A 16,082-nucleotide genomic window follows, 5' to 3' on the forward strand; every position below is an offset into this window, starting at 1 on the left:
GGACACTGAGATCAGCAGCCAAAACTCCAATGATTTCAAACAAATCAGGATTCAAGAGCAGGCCAATGAGTGAATTGATGTGGAAAGTACTTCCGTCAGCAGTGAAGCTGTTCACACTTGTGCTCTCGGTAGGTGCTCACCACTCACATTCACTCATATCCAGGCTGGGACAGCATCATTAACTCAGCAGCAACCTCTGTGTCAAAGGGGTTCATGTCAGGCAAAGCTCAAAAAAAAATGTTGCAGAAAGTTGCAATGGAAAAATTTCCACCACAACTCTACTGAGCCAGAGGGTCACCAGTTGCTGGTGATTTTTTTCTCCTTTGTTCATCAAAGACAAGAATTTGAAGACAGATCTCCTTCATGGCACAGAATAGACATGTAGGATCAGCTGCCTTCAAGACACACAACTTCATCAAGCATGGAGATATTCAGCTGCTTTGGGGCTGAATATTCAACCGCTCAGGTCGCCTCACAGTACACCCCCACAGTGATCATCAGAGGCACCACGATAAACCAGCAGACCTGGGTACCACTGGCTGGGAAACGAGTGAAGAAAGACTGCAAATACTGCTCTGGGGACAGCAGCACCAAGCAGCATCAGGGAAAGGACACCCCAAGCTGGTAGGCAAGTCTTGCCAAAGGAATGGGAGCCAAATCAGAAGCTGTGATGGAGCTGGCTGTGAGTGGAGAATTTGATCAACCTCATTTTAAAACCTGATTTGCTACTAATACTTCACCACACTCCATTTTTCACTTCTGACTCAGTGTCCTATGGAGGACACCAGGAAGAGCTATCCAGGAGGCTTTCCCCATGCTAAAGAAACGCCAAAATTGGAACCAGCATTAGAAGAAATTCAGATACTCTCCTGTTAGAACCTGGAGGGCTTTACGTGATATTTCCCACCAGCAGGTTAATCTCAATGAGGGACTGCAGCCCATGTCAGAGGAATACAGGGGAGCCTGGACAGCTTTGAATGTCCCTGCCCCAACAGCAAGTGGTGCCTGCTCCTGAACCCCCAGGGGTCTGCATGCAGGAATTTGGGAGGCACTCACTGCTCCTGCTTTTCTGGTGTCCTACCATTAGCTCTGTACTGCTGAGCAGTCACCTTAAGGAGGGAAAACATCTGCAGTCCTAGGTTTCTTCTGCCTCTCTGGCAGTCCATCTCGAGCCAATAACATTCTGGCTGAAAATAGCAAACTAATGATCCAGGAAATTTGTTGTTCTCTTGTACCCTTTTGGAGTCCCCTCTCACCGCTTCTGGCCTGTCTCCATGTAAGGACTTGGCCATGCCAGATGACACATGCAGGAAAGCAGGAAAAGCAAAAACAAAATGCCATCTACTTCCCATCACCAGAGCAGTGTAAGCTGGGTCAGCACTAACCTAAACCCAGATGCTTGGGCAAGAAAGGTTTGTTGTCACCAAACAACTTTTAACTTTGGTACTGGCCATCACCAGCAGCAGCTTGCTGCGGACCCATTACTACAAATGACTCAAGGGTCTCCAAAGGGGACTTCAAGGAAGGAGCATCCAGGGCCCTCTCATGCAGTCATTAGCCACTACCCCTTCTGCTGGGCTGAACCACATCCCTGGCCCCCAAACTGTGCTGCCCCATGCCTGACAGAACCCTCAAAGCTCTCATCGCATACCCAGAGCGGGACAGGACAAGTCCTCCCTGGGCATGCCATCAAGCACACAGCAGTGAGTAAGCCATTTAATGTCTTCTGCATCTTGATGATTTTTATCCCTTACATCCAGGGGTCTGCAGGAGCTGCCTAGAGCATTGCAACAGTATAACCATGGTCCTGAGCTCACAAGCCATCCCACCCACTGCAGAGGCTATGCGTGTATACCCAAGAGTAGACTTGTGCTCTTCTAAGTTATGTGACTGTAAATATGCACCTCCATCCTTTCCTCGTGTTGCCTCAGCTGTTTAATAAGCTAGTCTGACAATTACTTCTAGCCTTGGATAAAAATCTCCTGCCCTGATGCTGTTAAATTATGTAGAACAAGATTATAATTACATACTAAAAAAAAAACCAAACTCTACACTTAAAAGAACATTACTCAGGTTGCAAAAGTAAGCACTCAAAAGTTACAAAATGCCACTTGTATATATGCATTATGATAAGGCTCTAACTATACAGTAATGGACCATTTTCCACAGGACTCCTGGCCCTGCCTCAGACGAATAGCATTTAGTTAATGAGTCATAGAATCGTTTTGGTTGGAAAAGACCTTTAAGATCATTGAGTCCAACCATCAAACCAGCCCTAAGTTTGACACCAGACCATGTCCCTAGGTACAACATCTACTCGTGTTTTAAACACCTCCAGGGAAGGTGACTCAACCACCTCCCTGGGCAGCCTGTTCCAATGCTTAACAACCCTTTCAGTAAAGAAATTCCTCCTAAACCTCTCCCGGCACAACTTGAGACCATTACCCCTTGTCCTATCACTTGTTACCTGCGAGAAGAAACCAACCCCCACCTCACTACAACCTCTTTCAGGTAGTTGTAGAGGGCAGTAAGGTCTTCATTGAGGGCGCACACTTATCTGTGAACGTTAGAAAAGAAAAAGTGCAGCAGAAAAGTGCAAGGTCCTGCACCTGAGTAGGGGCAATCCCAAGCACAAATACAGGCTGGGTGGAGAATGGCTTGAGAGCAGTCCTGAGGAGAACAACTTGGGGGTGTCAGTCAATGAAAACTCAACATAAGCCAGCAGTTTGCACTTGCAGCCCAGAAGGCCAACCGCATCCTGGGCTGCATCAAAAGACGTGTGGTCAGCAGGGCAAGGGAGGTAATTTTGCCTCTCTACTCTGCTCTGGTGAGACCCCACCTGGAGTACTGTGTCCAACTTTGGAGTCCCCAACATAGAAAGGACATTGAAGTGCTGGAGTGTGTGCAGAGTAGGGCAGTAGAGGTAGTACATGATCCATTAGTAGTAGATGATCAGAGGGCTGGAGCACCTCTCCTATGGGGACCAACTGAGAGAGTTGAGCTGTTCAGCCTGGAGATGAGAAGGCTCCAGGGGTGTCTTATTGCAGTCTTCCAGTTCCTGAAGAGGTCCTACAGGAAAGCTGGGGAGGGACTTTTTACAAGGGCAGGTAGCAATAGAGCAAGGGGGAATGGTTTTAAACTGGAAGAAGATAGACTTAGACTGAATATTAGGAAGAAATTCTTTACAGTGAGGGTTGTGAGACACTGGCACAGGTTGCCCAGGGAGGTTGTGGATGCCTCCTCCATGGAAGTGTTCAAGGCCAGGTCTTTGAGCAACCTGGTTGTGGGAGCTGTCCCTGCTCATGGCAGAGGGATTGGACCTAGGTGATTTTTAAGGTCCATTCCAACCCAAGCCATTCTATGATTCTGTGGTTCGGGCCAAGTCTTGCTTTTAAAGTCTGCTATAGCATCTACCAAAGTTCAGCCACTCTTCTGGTGCCAGTGGTGTACCCCAGGGCTGGGTCCTGCTGAGGGGTTCACCACGGAGTATCCACTGCTTCACACACCACCTCTGGCAGTTAATTACTGAAGTCCAGGCTTTTCCAGCCCACTCTGCCAGCAAAGCCTTGTTCCATGCAATTGGGACAGACACTAACACTCTCCAACTGAGTTTATCTTTGAGTTCTAATGACCACATGAGTTGGCAGGACCCACATTAGATGGAGGTCCATGGGACCAGCTGACAGCATAATGCAGCCAACCTCCAAGGCTCCACAAAATGCCACTTTGAATCCTATTTTTCCTCCACTTAGTTCACTTCATGCATTTCCTTGTAGATTTTGACCCCTTCTCTTCCATTCCTTGTATTTCCTTAAGCATAACTAATCATTCCAGCAGCTCCAAGGCCAGATCTGCAGGGGGATACTGGCTTCAACAGGGCAATTTTCCCTTGCTAGAGCAGAGGAAAAATCTCTTCTGCTTCAGCCAGAGCTGATACTCTTGGCAGGTGAATGCTGAAATATTGAAGTACATGAATCTCAATCAACCTGAAGTAAAAAATGAATTCCCTGGACCAGTACAGTTCCTTCCTCAGAGAGCTGCTGATTAGCAAGGTTAATTGTGTACCTGCCAACAGCAGTCAGCATGAGTTTGCCCATCCTTTGTAACGGACAAGCACCGATAAAAGCATCTTCACTATCCTCAGTTATCTCAGCACACACCAGCAGCTCTGCCAGGCTGGACTGGGAATTCATGAGTAGGAAGATCCAGAACTGAGGTCAGACAACTCTGTTCATAGCCGAGCCACACCAGTGCCTCCCATGGCTCTGTCCTGGCTGCTGGCAAGGACAGTGAGACTGAGCGCAAAGAGGTTGAATGATTTATACTGGATGAAGCTAAGCTTCTACATATTGATACTTACATGGCTCTCACACGGTTATGAAAACATCACTGTCCAAGTTTAGTGCTCCAAGTAGGGATTTGGCAGCAGAAGTTTTCCTGTGTCAAATCATGTGGTTACAAAGGTCAGCTGCATCCAAAGAATGAGCAAAGTGACAACAAAAGTCCCAGAGATACTGGCCTCTGCCTCCTCTAGCTGCCCCATGCTGCTTGTGCAGGATCGCACCCTTCATCTTCACCAGGACTACTCAGGGCAGGTCACGAGCAGCTCTGTACTCATGTGCAGCCATTGAAAGGCTTCCTCAGCAACATGCCTTTCTACAAGTGTCAGGTACTGCTCACAGAAGCAAGACAACTGATTTTTTCAGCAAAACATTTTTCTATCAGATAATAGTATTTCTTATCTTAAAATTTCCAAAAGGGATTGTGTCAATGTCAATATCATTTTATCTTAAAAGATACAAAAAAGGGCATTCAACCTCTTCAGATGAGGATTCTGTATGAAATTTGAAGTAATACATTTCTTACTTTCATTTACTCTGTTATAAGCAAATCAAATGTCATTTTAGTATCAAAAGAAGACATCACAAAACTGTGGCATTTGCACTAACCTGAACTGTCACTTTGAAAGAAACCACAAACCAGATTGTCACAGAAAGCAATAAATTCCAGGCTCTAGCTACTACACTCAGAGCAGATATTTCATCCTTTGAACACCCCAGCACACACAATCCTGCTATCAGGCACAAGGGAAGAATTTGGAAAGTTGCTGCCTCTGAGGATGTGGGAATTACAAAGCAAAAGCACAGTGGAGAGCCTGGGGAAATGCCCACTGTATTTGGCCCACGAGACTCAGAGACCTGAAGGACTTGCACTCCGCTTTGTCAAGGGCAATGAGTTCTGGCATGGCACAAAGCCTGCAGCAATACCAGCATAGCAGAGAAAGCCCTCCAAGGCTGGGTAATGCTTTGGGTTTGAAAGCTGAAGCGGACATGGGCTGTTTCTACTGCCTGCGGTTCCCCAGGACCAGGCAAAGGCTGGAGCTGGGTGGTGTGAGAGACAGAGAAGCCTGTGCCAGGGCTTCCAGGGGCTGAGCTGGCCCATGCAAGAGGGGAAACTGAGGCAAAGTGTCTTTAATTAATGGGTAATATGTATTGCTCTTACAAGGCACATTTTCAAAGCCAGATGCTGAGCTTGTGTTCTTGGAGTCACAATATATGTTGGAGGCACACAATATGTGCCCATATCTTTTTGGAGATGCAACTTGTGAGCATTTCAAAATGTGGGCCACCATGCCCGACTCATACAACAGTATAGACTTGAGTAATCGGACAGCTACAAGCTCATTCTGCCTTACCGAGTCACCTTTGAAAAACCAGACACATATAAAACTCAGGTTTTTGAAAAGCCCAGAAGAGCAGGGACATGTCACAGCCAGCGTTTTTAGAGGCTACACTAAAGCCATTTTGCAAGTCCAGTCCCTGAATGGCTGTTGGCCTTCAGAAGCAGAGAAACATTTGCTAAACAGCCAAGTTGTTTGGGCTGTGCCTGCCAGCCTGCACCAAGGCACCATGCAGGGCCAGTACCCCTCATTTGCAGCATCCCCCTCAGTCTCTGCACTTGCTTCTGTCAGGTTGCTGCCAAGGAGACACAAGCAGAGCAAGGCTGTGAGGGACTTGTAAAGGTAAAGTCCACCCAGCTGACCTGGCCAGATCCATGCAAGAGTTCATCTTCCAGATCTGACCAACAGCCAGTGTGAGGCAGCACCCAACACAGCTTGCTGCAGAGGCAAGCGTTGGATCTGCACTTCATAGATCCATAGAATGGTTTGGCTTGAGAGAGACCATAAAGATCATCTGGTCCAAGCCCCTTGCCATGGTCAGGGACACTTCCCACCAGAACAGACTTCTTCTGCATGAGCTGGGTGGTTTCCCACATTGCTGCAGCATGTCCCAGGCCCCAAGCGCTGCAGTTGAGCTGCGTCATTGCTCATCACTAAGAGCCCTTCACAGCAGAAACTCTAGGGATTTAATCTATATACCTCAGCCAACTTATCAAAAGTGTTCAAGATGTTTAGGTCATTAAGCAGCAATAGAAAATAATGAAAAAACCCAAGCCTGCACGTCATTGCTATTAACTGCAGTGCACTGTATAGTTTCAAGTTTCCAACCAAAATGCTGCATAGCAAAGCCAAAGGAGGCGTGAAAATTGGGGGGAGTAAGGTCACCGAGAAGGGGAGAACAGAGCCAGGTCTGTCACTCAGAGCCAATGTGCATGCATGACCTCTCCTGCAGCCTCTCTCTGCTCAATTAATCAGCAGTTTGGGGTGGATTTAGTGGAGAATTCAAAGCCCAAGCAGCATCCAGAGACCCCAGCACCTCCCAGGGTGGGAGCAGGGCAGCTTTCCCAGGGCTGGCTGTGTCAGTGCCCCTTGCTCCCAACTTAACACAGCCAAGGGTCTTGGAGCACAGGCTGCCAAGCTCATCCTACAAAAAAAGCAGAGGTGGCCTGGGAGACATGACACAGATCCTTTGCATCTGAAAAATTCAGCCTGTGGCAGTGGCAAGCCAGTGCCCACACTTACTGCACACACTTCAGCAAAGTTTCACCTCTCCCCACTGCAACCTCCAAAGCGCCCTGAGGCCTCCTTGCCTTCACAGCACCCATCACAAAGGGGTAACATCTCAAGGAGAGCAGCAGTGGCTGCAAGTAGTGCAGCCCACAGGACCTGTCTGACCACCAAATGAAGCTTGCAAAGTCTTCACAGTCTCTGCCCAGCAAAAGATTTTGCAGTGTGCCCAGTCCTGCACACTTGATGTCAGCGAGCACTGATGCAAGCTCAGGCTGCAGGCAACTGAGAAAACAAAGCAAACCTCTGCTTTCCTGTGTGAAATTGCAGAAAGAATATTATTTTTTTCTCAAAAGAATCCTTAAATCTTTGGGGGTTCATTCCCCTTTTTGTAAAGTGAAAGCAAGAACAACTTTGGCTGACAGATTGAAAGTAAACCGACTTCTACTAAACAAAATGAGAACAGAAACTCCCTTAAAATACAGATCTCTGCTGTAAAGTTGTGATTACACAGAAAAAAAACACGTCTTACAGGAAAAAAGGGGTTCTCAAAAAAATTATCAACTTTGCCCAGGATGTTCTCAGACTTTGCCATAGCCAAAGTAGCTTCACTACTATTTATAACATCACATGAATGCCAAAAAAGGTCACATATTATGAAAGCATTTGAGTAGACAGTTGAGAGCTTAGGTCCTAGCCCTGGCCTTGGCACTCATGCCCTGTACAAGTCACTGCCCTTCTCCCTTATTTCGCTCCATGACAGGAGCCCTGTGGTCCCTACTTTAGCCCACAAGCTGCCGTGAAGTCCTGCAGCAGCAGGGAGCCAAAGGGTTAACATGAACATTTGGGTGTTTATTTTAAGAAAAGCATAAGACCCTGACAGGCCATAACTACAGTGTTGATAAGCAGGGAGAGAATATTTGATGTTTCAAATATCACATGACTAATTGGTGCTGGAACAGCTGCGCGTGTAATTTGGGTGATGTACGCAGCTCCTGCACTGCGGTGGGGACGAGGGGGCTTCATGCCAGGGCTGGAGGAGCACTCCTCCCTCATCTGTGGTCCACCCCAGCTATGCATCACCCTGACACCACCAGCACATGGTCTGACCTTCCCCTTATTATATTGTCAAGCTGAATTAATAGAAAAGCAAAGAAACAAATGCCCATTTCTATTCTTTGATTATCCTCTTGGATCAGGCTTCTCACCAGAGCATTATGGATGTTCTGCAGAGAGATGCTGATATTTCTCAGTCATTGGGCAAGAGGTGGTTCAGAGAGCTTTCAGAGGATGCCCTGTGCTGTGGAGGATAAGGTGGCAGGCAGGTTTCTCTTGTTGCAAAAGCCACTTTTGTTTGCTCATCTAGCACACCAGATTTTCTGGTTTAGCTAAAAGTGATAGCCAGGGAGGCCAGTGTAGCAAAGAGCTCCAGAAACACAACCACCAAGTCACAGGGACAAGCCCCGGTGGCTCTGCTGGCCTTCCTGCACCCTTCACAGTAGGTTGCTTCAAGCCAGAGTAAAACTTCATCCCTGTTCCTTCTGCCCTTCCACATTTCTCTTCACTATGGGTGTCTTTCCACACCCATCCAGTTGGGATGATAAATGAGTTTAGAATTTTTTTTAGAAAGAGATGAATATTTCATTGCTGTGATTGTCTCTCTTCCTCTCTCCTTTCTCCCACTGACTTTGTCTCTCCAGATTCCCTCCTCTGGAAAGGTCTTCCCACCCAGCTTTCAGAAATGATAGTAAATGCATAAGCTCCTCTATCCTATGTTGCTTAAGAATTACTTTTTCCCTCTGTAGTCCAGGGGAAAATGTGAACTATTTTTAAACCAAAGCTTAAGCGATAAAAGGCTTTAATTACTAGATAAAACATATGCATCAGTGTATGGAATTTGTCTCTTTTTAAGTTTCTTTAAGGAAAAAATGGACTGGGGTATGTATAACTGCGTTCATAATCAAAGATTTCTGACGTTCATTGGTGGAAGCCATTTACCTCACGAAGAGGGGAGAGGATGTAGGAGAGCCCAAGGGCTGAGCATCTGCTCAAGGCTAAGCTGGGATGGGGCTAGTGTCTTCCCACAGGAAGCTGCCCATAGCACCAGACTGCCACAGCACATTTGCTGATGCTGTGGCCTCTCAGCACTGATCAGAGGACCCAGCTCACAGACAGATTTCAGAAACAGCTCATAGCTTAGAAGTGCAAACCTAATTTTTTTTATGCTATGTAGACCCACGTGCAGATAGAGAAATTGATGCCAACACTGGAGCTCTACCTTCAATGTCACAGGCACTTTTCCAGAATGACCTGGCCACCCATTAGCCTCTCCATGCACTTACAGATCCCCATTCTTTACAGACTTCACTTACACGTTGGTGCCATCCAGAGTCAAGACCTACCCCACTCACACAACTCTAGAAGGGCCATACCCTCCTCATAACAGATGGATACAGACAGACAAGTTGCAACCCATCCACAGCCTTCTGCATCAGTAAACAGATTTGACTTTCCAAAGAGTGCCTCTGGATTGCTGTGTCACGAGGAAGGAGCCAGGCTCTTCTCAGTGATAGCCAATGATAGGACAAGGGGAAATGGGAGCAAGCTGGAACGTAGGAGGGTCAATCTGAACATAGGGAAAAACTCTTTTACTGTGAGAGTGACAGAGTCCTGGACCAGGCTGCCCAGAGAGGTTGTGGAGTCTCCTTCTCTGCAGGCATTCAAAACCCACCTGGGCACGTTCCTGTGTGACCTAGTCTAGGTGATCCTGCTCTGGCAGGGGGGTTGGACTGGATGATCTTCTGAGGTCCCTTCCAACTCCTAATATTCTGTGATTCTGTGATTCCTCAACCACCTGCCAGGGCCATCCTTATCTAGAGCCTTTAGCAACTGCTGACTGGGTCAAACCAGTGCCCCACAGCTATAATAACCTACAAAGAAATTCATACCTTGCTTGAAGCACTATCAGAAGACCCTTTCTACCAGCAGCCCCCTCCCAGACCACCGTCATAGGACAGCAGCATTAGGAGCATCAGATGAAGCACATTGTGGACTCTCAACTCACTCAGGCTTACCATAGAATGGGACTTACCTGAGGAACCCTGCAGGGAACCAGGAAACACATACATACTAGAGGCAAAGTTGAAACCTAACAGAGGACTGCTCCTACCTCTGGTACTTTCAAAGCGTGGGACCCTGAGTGAACCAATGGGCCTTAACCAACCTGATCATCCTCACATGGGACCCCAGCCCTGCCTCCCCTCGACCATTGGCCCAGCTGCTGCATTTCATCTCTGTCCTTGGATCTAAGCATGTTTGCATCTGGTCCTGGTGGGTGGATGGGGTTTCATGGCCTCACCACGGTCCCTCTGCTAGAGCACAGTGTCATTCCTCCATGGCTCAGGTGCTGTTCCTCCTGAGGCACTCATCTTCATGATGGGGTAGCTCTTCCCTGTCCCCATCCCACCCTGGGGATGGTGCTAGGGATCACAATTTCACCTCTTTAATTTTGCAAAGCTTGGTGTTTTACTATAATTATGTTTTGGCTACAAATTGCAGAAGAGAGAAATGATTACAGGTTTTACTCTCTCTTAGAATTCAGCACAAGAGCCACAGAGCAGCTGTGGCTGAAATGATGAAGTATTTATATTGCTGTTTTTCTACCACAGGTGTTTTTCTCCAAGTATAAAAAAAGATTCACTCACATTATACTAATATGTAAGTGTACATTGATTAAATCTAATGGCACCTGCTCCCACAGCCAAGAGGAAAAGCAACTTTCAGTTCATTCTCTATTCATGTATTTATAAACTCACTGTAGTTGATGTATTATATCATTATTGTATCCATCCCACATGCAGCAGTAATGCAGAGGCTTTTATTCCACAAATAATGTTACGTAGTGATGTTTTCACTAGTAATTCTGTGAGGTAAATGTGGAGGTCTTTATATAGATTTGCAGAGGAAGAAGGAGTTGTTACTGTTTTCTATTTTTTTTTTCTGCTCAGAAAGCAGGATATGTAATGCTGTACTCACCACATATTTCTTTGCACCAAAAACCAACATATTTTTTGTAGGAATCACCTCTGGAGTAAATCCACTACGACTGAAGGTGAGATCATTTAGTACTTCATTTAAAATCCACTAATATTGATTTCTGAGGGCTTTTCTTCCCTTAAGGCTACAAATCAGGAAAAAAACACTGTCAGGGTCTGGCAGCACACTCGTGCCATCACCATCGCTTCCAGACCTCAGCCCAGGACCCAGCAGCTCTGGAGGGAGCCCATGGCCCCAGTGTGGCTGCTGTGGTCTGGGCAGCTCTCCCGTACCTTCCACCCAGGCTTCGCAGCCCCTCCGCAGGTCAAGGGACAACCAGCAAGGCAGTCAGGGGGTTGAGGATGTCATATCAGCTTCTTTTTCCTGCATCTTCCCTTGCAAAATGACGTTGTTGCTCAAATTTTTGGGAGCACGTGCATCTCAGCTTCTCACTTGGGTGGATGACATACACCTCTGAGGCTCTCTCTGCTGGTGTGACCATGGTTTGAGCTGTGCCTGCAAACAGCTGCACCCCTGGGATACTCCAATATTGGATACCCTAATTCCTCTGGTGTTACAGCCTGCGTCCCTCACTGAGCTTTGCTCTCACCAAGGGGCAGATACAACCAAAGCAAGAGGGGAGCAATCTGCCGCATCCCTCAGAGCCAGCCCCAGCTAACTTGAGCCAAAATGAAGACCTGATGATCTCCTGACATCAAAGTGTCTCTGGGGTGCTGAGCTCTTAGCTCCCTCTGTTACCATTGCATGGGCGCTTGGAGACATACCATGAGCTCTGACCTGTTCTTCCCAGCCCCACTGACAGGAACTGCTCGCTGATTCATGTGAGTGGGTGGCAAAGGAAAGAGGATCCTTTGGGACGGTTTTTCTCAGGATTAACCTCTGCCCTAGAGGGAGGATATCAAAGGGAAGCAAGTGGTCAGAGGGAGAGCTAACATCCAAGACCTGTGGAGAGGAAAGCTCAGCGAGGAGACACAGATGACTAATGGTTGTGAAAGTTTTGGAGGTGCTGCAGTCTCTATAAGAATACAATGGAAAAAGGAGAGAGTGGTTTTACAGGTTCAAAAGCAAACTTTACATAATTTGTGTAGCTGCCTAGACAGGGACAAAAAGGGCAACAGGATGTAGAAAACTATAGGTTCCAGAAGCATACCAGCACTTCAGTATTAAATAAGCATCTCCACTAAAAAAAGCAGAATACCTCAGAACTTAAGCTTTATGTTGGTGCCAAGGACCAATTTTGCAGGAGCTGCCCTCGTTACATCCCCATCCACTGCCATGGCTCAGGGGTTGAGGTAGTGGTGAGCCTGGACTTGCAGCCAGCCTCAACTCTAGTTCTGGTTTAATTCACTGACGTTTGTGCAAGCTTAAGATAAAAGTTAGGCTCAGATTGCTTTAGGAAAAAGCTAGACTGGCAACACAAAACAAGCATCCTGAAAGTAGAATGAGGTTTTAACCACAGCTGATGACCCAACTTGCAAGCAGACAAATTACTTTGCAAAAAGACTGGTACAGCCAAGCCCCTTTTCAATTACAGAAAGCTAACTCAATCAGCTCCTATTCTTTCTAAATAGATCTGCTGGATTTAAGTGAATGCGCATAATATGTGGTCCATTTATTTCCAAGAACATTTGCAGTGAAAGCTGCTTTATGGATTCACTGAAAAATCCTGAGTAAAGAAAAAGAAATCAATAGAAAGTATCCACCTTTCTTAAAAAGAAAAGCCATTTTCCCCCCTAAAGTTCAATTCATTTTGTTCTGGCACTTACTGACCTTGATTATGACACTTCCAATGTTTGTGAAGGGGCTTTTCTTCAATCAGTCTGGCATAAGTTTTTATTTCTTGGGGGTACCTACAGACTTGACGGGACTTTGACGGGGAGTGGCTGAAAATAACAAAACAGAAGCTCTTCTTGACAAGTGAAGTAGGACAGGTTTTTTTGTTCGTATTTGGGAGGGTGAGTGCGTATATGAATGTCCCTGTTGCCTGTATTGCAGCATGATCTCCAGATGCTGTATTCCCTCCCAGTATGGCAAATACATATTTGGTATGGCTGCACTGGGAAGACTGGCCAGCCCAGCCCAGCCCAGCCTGTGGTTCCCAGACCCTGCTGACCACACCTGCAATACCCCAGCTTTGAAATATTTGCTAGGGTTTGGGGGTTTTATGAGCCCAGCAGACCCAGTCATTGAAGTATTGATGCAAGTCCCTAGACAATGAATTCAACAAGGGTCCAGGGAGCAGAATAATCCACTTGAAAAAAGAAAAGCGGGCCCAATGGTTTCCACAGCATTTGTCACAACAGCACTGGGCAACGCGGCTGTTCAAGATCTAAGCATGAGTCACCAGTACTTCTGGGAGAAAGCAGAAAGAAGACTCTGCCAGCTCCTTTTTTTCCTTTCAAGGAGTAGCTTGGCTCAACCATAGCTATTAGCTAGTGGAGTGGATGGTTTTCATCATTAGGCAGCAGTAAGCAGGTGGTTGTGCTCACTCGGAAATGAGATAAGACAAAATGAGTGTTTCTGGCATTTATATGAAGCTGCTCATTCCCCTGTAGGTACCACCATATACGGCACGTAAAGGGCTGTGCTATATGAAGATGCAGAACAACTGTATGGGGTGGTACACCTGGAGGTGGTGGGGTATCTCTCCAAGACAAGGGAAGAAAATAATGAAAGTATCAAGTAATGAGTCTTTTCTTGGAGTGAGCCTGACGTTATCGTGCGTCTTGTGTACAGAGTGAATGGAAAATGTCATGTAAATGCAAAAGCACCTGTACATTCACTTCATCCAGTTTCAAACGATGACACACAAGCCAGATGCAGACAAGAAGAGCAGTGTGTTTTGCAGAAGAGTGGGTCTTCTCAAAATGCTTTCATTTTTTTTTTTTCAAAGAAAGTCACAAATAACTTCAGGTTGAATAAATATTTGGAGAGAAATACTTTACTTCATCTTTTGAGATTTCCTTGCCTTAAAAAAAATAAACCACTAAGTCAGGATAAAAAAAAATACCTTTTAACTTTGATATAGCATTTTTTCTTCTCCTCTGCTAGTGTTAGGGAAGAGGTCAGAAGAGAAGCACAAAGGAGCAGATGATTTCCCAAGATGATTTGCAAACCTGACAGCAAAGCTAAATATATAACTCAGACCACTCTAGTCCCTGTCTATAAGCAAGTCAGTTGTCTACACCATATAGCATGTAACTAATTAAACAATTCTCCTCAGCTGTTTTAATTGAAGATATAATTGGTTTTTTTAGTAACAACTGCCTCATATCTGACAGATAAAACTATCTCTGGGGCTGGTGAGTTTAGGTATCTTCAACTAATTCTCAGCCAACTCAGATGAATGTGGGAAAGTGTCTACACTAGCCTTAAAAATGTGTGACTACTTTACATTAATTGGCAGTCAATTAAATTGTGGTAAAAAGTGCCCAGAGTGGACACTCTCAGAGGAGAAGAATTCACTCTGTGTGCTGTATATGCTAATTTAAAATCACTGTAACGGTCATTGCAAAGCTTAGTCTTTCACAGTGTGACTGAGGATTAATCTTCATTCTCATTCCAAGAGCGATAAGTACATTGCTGTTAAACAAAGTATTTTTTTAGTTTTCCAAGCTTGTCAGAATATGTACCACAATTTTGGTTTTTAAGTGACCACACTCTGAAGTTCTCCTTTGGAAAACCCTATTTGGGGTGGGAATTTCTCCTGTCCCCCACCGTACCTGTGCAAGGTGAGTGAATTGCCCATGGTTGGAGAGAAAACTCTCTTCGATGAGACTGCTTCTGCTCCTCAGAACCAAGATTTTTTTTTCTCATCTTGCTCAGAAAATTGGAAACCTCAGCAGATAAAAAGTGTGAAATAAGAATAAATAACCAAAGAGGAACTGTGTGTGTTTTATTGAAAGAGCTTTCACTGGGACATTAAGGGTATTTGCTTCACTGTGAATTGTTATTATGTACAATATATGGATTTCTTTCAGACCCTTTTCTTCATTCTTTACCTCAATATAAAAAGCAGCATTAACAATGCTCTCGGCTATTAGGGAATCACTTCATGGTGACTTAAATTAATGTAAATTGAAATCAGCGCTTCAGGTATGAGGTGAAGTTCTGAAGTTTCCTATGATGTGAAGCAAAGAAAGAGCTGAAAAAGCATTAAGATACTAATCAAAAAAGTCCATTTTAGCTGCACAGCTCTTTCTATTTTCAAACGGCAGCAGAGGTGAGATTATCAGAGCAGTTAAGAGAAGAAACTGAAGTTTCGATGAGCTGGCACATCTAGATAAACTAAACTCAGTTGTGAGATGTAAGTGAATAAAGAATATGGCAGAGAGGTGGAGATGGGGAGGCACTGCTCACCCATCTGCATCCCAAATCCCCATCTCCTTCTTCGACAGGGATCCCTAGCAAAATGTCCTAGGGAAGTGGTGTCTGGTCACCACACTTGTATTTTGTGGCAGCTTATGTTCTCCATCCTGTGCGCAAAGTCCTGGTTCTGTCAATATTCACTGATGTTTTCCATACCAGATAGTGCTGAGGTGGCTGGGGCTTGTCCTTCAATGTGCAGCAAAGAGGGTAATCAGTAAAAGAGCACCCCCATCTCCATTAGGTGCTTCTGTCTGTAATTTAATGCCAATATTTCCATTCTGGTCTGGAGCTGCCTGTCTTACCTCCACAGAGCAGCTGCTGGTGGTTCTCAAAACCCCTCTGTCAGTGGGGCACTACCTGCCCTCCTTTCAGATGCTCATTGCATCCGAGCAAGCAACAAAAATATGGATTAAAAGGTCACTTTTCCACATGGGTAACTGCTGTCCTATCCAGGAGGGTCTTCTATCATCACAGATAAGGGAAAGAAAATAAAAAGGTATGGGATTCAAGTGGAAATAGCCCTCTTTCAGTATTAAACTATGGGACCCAAAGCACAGGTTTCTGTCTGCCTTGGTTTCCCATCCACAGAATTCATTCAAAGGTACTATGTGGTTGTGAAACACAATAGTTCAAAAAAATGAGAGGAGTTTAAATAGTACAAATGTAACATAGGCTTTGGTGTCAGAGGAAAATAGGTGGCAGCCTGAGTTTTCATAGATGAAAACAAACATTTACAGAGGATAATCTCTAT

The sequence above is a fragment of the Mesitornis unicolor genome, unplaced genomic scaffold (genome assembly GCF_000695765.1).
Source record: "Mesitornis unicolor isolate BGI_N332 unplaced genomic scaffold, ASM69576v1 scaffold9883, whole genome shotgun sequence".
Taxonomy (NCBI): domain Eukaryota; kingdom Metazoa; phylum Chordata; class Aves; order Mesitornithiformes; family Mesitornithidae; genus Mesitornis; species Mesitornis unicolor.